This window comes from Pan troglodytes, chromosome 3 (assembly GCF_028858775.2).
Source record: "Pan troglodytes isolate AG18354 chromosome 3, NHGRI_mPanTro3-v2.0_pri, whole genome shotgun sequence".
Classification (NCBI taxonomy): domain Eukaryota; kingdom Metazoa; phylum Chordata; class Mammalia; order Primates; family Hominidae; genus Pan; species Pan troglodytes.
Window position 1 is genome coordinate 59,105,828 of NC_072401.2, and position 4,635 is coordinate 59,110,462.

Consider the following 4,635-nt stretch of genomic DNA (forward strand, 5'->3'; position numbering starts at 1 on the left):
CAAACCGCAGAGATGACATCCACCCCTCCTCACAGGAGCTCCATCCCAGGGAGAGATCAGAGCTCTGTCCATAGAACCCTAGCTGGAGTGGTTGAAGCTCCTGCAGGGAGATCCTGCTCAGTGAGGAGAAATGGATCCAGGTGCTGCTTAAAGCAGTCTGGCCACAATCTGGCAAGGCAGCTGTGCTGCACTATGGGGGACCCTTCCTCCCAGACTGTCTGTATTCTCCACAGTCAGCAGGCTAGAGAAGCTAAGTTGATGGAACCGCAGAGATGGCAGCCACCCGTTCCCCTGGGAACTTGGACCCATCTCAGGTGGATTTCAACCCGCTGCCATTGGCTGGCTGGGATTCCAAGCCAGTGAGTCTTAATTTGTGAGGTGCTGTGGAAGTGGGGCCCATAGAACGACATTGCTTGGCTCCCTGGATTCAGTCTCCCCTTCCCAGGGATATGTACGGATGAATTTCCTGCCTTGCTGGAGATCCCAGGGCCGGAATATGTAAAACTCCTGGGTCTCTATATGTAAGCAGGTGCTCTGCCAAGACTTCACACAGCTCTGTGTATCAGACCCAAGGCCCTGGTGGCGTGGGCTCATGAGGGGATCTCCTTATCCACAGTGATATTATTTGCTTCTGTGTCCCTGCCCAAATCTCATCTTGAATTATAATCCCCCCATATCGAGGAAGGGACCTGTAATCCCCACATGTTGAAGGAAAGTGGTTGGATCATGAGGGTGGTAGAATCACAAGATCGTGCTGTTCTTGTGACAGTGAGTGAATTCTCATGAACTCTAATGGTTTTGAAAGTGGTAGTTTTTACCTGTGCTCTCACTTCTCCCTCCTGTCACCTGTGGAAAAGGTGCCTGTTTCCCCTTCCACCATGGTGGTAAGCTGTCTGAGGGCTCCCTAGCCAGGAGGAACTGTGAGTCAATTAAATCTCTTTCCTTTATAAATTCCCCAGTCTCGGGGGTATTTCTTTCTTCTTTTTTTTTTTCTTTTTGAGACAGAGTCTCACTCTGTTGCCAGGCTGGAGTAGTGGCCTCATCTTGGCTTACTGCAACCTCCCCTTCCCGGGTTCAAGCGATTCTCCTGCCTCAGCCTCCCAAGTAGCTGGGACTACAGGCGTGTGGCACCACACCCAGCTAATTTTTGTATTTTTAGTAGAGACGGGGTTTCACCATGTTAGCTAGGATGGTCTCGATCTCTTGACCTCGTGATCTGCCCGCCTTGGCCTCCCAAAGTGCTGGGATTACAGGTGTGAGCCGCCAACGGACTAATGCATGCAGGCTGCAAAGATTCGTGGGAGAAGTGTGGTTTCCTAAGAGTAGTCGCACAATAACTCACTGCTTTCCTTGGCTGGGGGTGGGGATTCCTTTGGCTCTGTGCCACTCCCAGGTGGGCCATCACCTTCCCCACCCCCCACTTTTCTTCCTTCTCTGTATTGGGTTGTCTAGCAGTCCCAATGCAAGAACCTGAATATTTCAGTTGAAGGTGCTGAATTCACTCACCCTTCTTCATTCCTCTCCATGAGTGCTGCAGACCACAGCTGCTTCTAATTGGCCATCTTAGATCAATCCCCATCATGTAGTAATTCTATTTTTAGTATTCTGAGGAAACCCCATAATTTTACATAATGGCTGTATTAATTTACATTCCCATCAACCGTTTACAAAGGTTCTCCCTTCTCCACATCTTCACCAGCACATGTAGTCTTTCATCTTTTTGATAACAGCCATTCTGACAGGTGTGAGATGATATGTCAGTGTGGTTATAATTTCCATTTCCCTAATGATAAGTGATGCTGAACAATTTTTCATATATATCTGTTGGCCATTTGTGTGCCTTCTTTGGAGAAATGTCTGCTCAGGTCCTTTGACCATGTTTTAATCAGATTGTTTTCCTTTTATTGTTTGAGTTTCTCATGTATTTTGGATATTAACCGCTCCCTCATTAGATGTATTAGTATAAACTGCAACTATTTTCTCCCAATATGTAGGTTGTCTCTTCATTCAGTTGTTTCCTTTGCTGTGCTGAAGCTTTTTAGTTTGATGTAATCACATGAGTCTATCTTTGCTCTTGCTGTCTGAGCTTTTGGGGTCAAATCCAAAAAATCATTGCTCAGAACAATGTCATGGAGATTTCCCTATGTTTTCTTCTTGGAGTTTTATAGTTTCAGGCCTTAAGTTTAAGTCTTTAATCCATTTTGGGTTGATTTTTGTATATAGTATAAGATGAGTCCAATTTCATTCTCCTGCATGTGGAAATCCATTTTTCCCAACACCTTTATTTAAAAGACTACTCTTTTCACATTGTGTTTCTTGGCACCTTTTTTTTTTTTGAGACTGAGTCTTGTTCTTTTGGCCAGGCTGGAGTGCAGTGGTGTGATCTTGGCTCACTGCAGCCTCCACCTCCTGGATTCAAGCAATTCTCCTGCCTCAGCCTCCTGAGTATCTGGGACTACAGGCACGTGCCACTACAATCAGCTAACTTTTGTATTTTTAGTAAAGACAGGGTTTCACCATGTTGCCCAGGCTGATCTTGAGCCGCTGATCTCAAGTGATCTGCTCGCCTCAGGCTCCCAATGTGCTGGGATTCCAGGTGCGAGCCACTGCACCTGGCCTTCGCACCATTTTTTAATAACAAATATGGTTATATATTAATCCAAATATACTTAAAAATCACCTTAAACATCAATGGTCTAAACACACCAATTAAAAGACAGGGGTTGTCAGAGTGGATAAAAAACAAGACCCAACTATATGTTGTGTCCAGTATTATCATTGGAGATTTTAATACCCCTCCATCAGTATTAGACAGACAGATCCAGCAAGCAAAAAATTCAGTAAGGACACAGTTGAATTTGACAACACCATCAATCAACTGGATATAATTAACACTTATAGATTACTTCATCCAACAGCAGCACAGTACACATTCTTCTCAAGCTCATATAAAACATTCCCCAGGATAGACTACATTCTGCACCATAAAGCACACCTTAACGCATTGAAAAGAATAGAAATCATACAATGTTTGCTCTCAGACTACAAGGAAATTAAACTAGAAATCAACTACAGAAAGATGGCTGGAAAGTCCCAATTACTTGAAAATTAACACATTTCTAGATAACACAGGGGTTAAAAAACTCTCAAGAGGCTGGGCGCAGTGGCTCATGCCTGTAATCCTAGCACTTTGGGAGGCCAAGGTGGGTGGATTGCTTGAAGTCAGGAGTTCAAAACCAGCCTGACCAACATGATGAAACCCCGTCTCTACTAAAAATACAAAAAATTAGTGGGTATGGTGGTGCACAGCTGTAATCCCAGCTACTCGGGAGGCCAAGTCAGGAGAATCAGTTGAACCCGGGAGTCAGAGTTTGCAGTGAGCCAAGATCATGCCACTGCACTCCAGCCTGGGTGACAGAGTGAGACTGTCTCAAAACAAACAAACAAACAAACCTCTCAAGAGACATTTTAAAATATTTTGAAGTAAATAAAAATAAATTTTAAAATAGGATGTAGTGAAAGCAGTACTCAGACTGCAATTTATAGCATTGAATGTGTATATTAGAAAATAAGATCTAAAATCAATAATCTTTGTTTTTACCACAGGAAATAAGAACAGAACAAATTAAATCCAAAATAAACATAAGAAAAGGAATAATCAAAATTAGAGCACAAATCAGAAATAGAAAATAGGAAATCAATAAAGAAAAATCAGTCACACAAAAAGGTAGGTCTTTGAAAAGATCAATAACAATTGCTAAGCCTTAGCCAGACTAAGAAAAACAGAAGACACAAATTACTAACATCAAAAATGAAAAGGGGCCAGGCGTGGTGGCTCACATCTGTAATCCCAGCACTTCGGGAGGCCAAGGCAGGTGGATCACTTGAGGTCAGGAGTTCAAAACTAGCCTGGCCAACATGGCAAAACCCTACCTCTACTAAAAATACAAAAATTAGCCAGGCATGGTGGCAGGCACCTGTAATCGTAGCTCCTCAGGAGGCTGAGACAGGAGAATCGTTTGAACCCAGGAGGCAGAGGTTGCAGTGAGCCGAGATCACACCACTGTGCTCCAGCCTGGGTGACAGAGCAAGACTCCATCTCAAAAAAAAAAAAAAAAAGCAAGAAGGGACACAACTACAGCTCCCATAGACATTAAAAAGTTAATAAAGGAATATTATAAACAACTCTAGGCCCACAAATTTAATAAACAAAGTGAAAGAATCAACTCCTTAAAAAGCACAATCTGCCAAAACTCACAGAAGAAATAGGCAATCTGAATGTCTGTATCTTTTAAAGAAATTGGATCAATAATTAATAACTTTCCAAAACAGAAGTCAATAGGCCCATATTGTTGTGTTGGTTAATTCTGCTAAATATTTAAGGAAGAAACTACACCAATTCCTACAAGCAGAATATTTCCTGACCCATTCTATGCAGCCAGCATTATCCCAATACCAAAACCAAAGACATTACAAGAAAACTACAGACCAACAGCTTTTATGAACATAAATGCAAAAATCCTCAGTAATATATTAGCAAATTGAATCCAACAATATATGGAAAGAATTATACAGTATTATCAAGTGGAATTTATCCTAGGTATGTGCATTAGTTCGTTCTCTTGCTGCTATAAA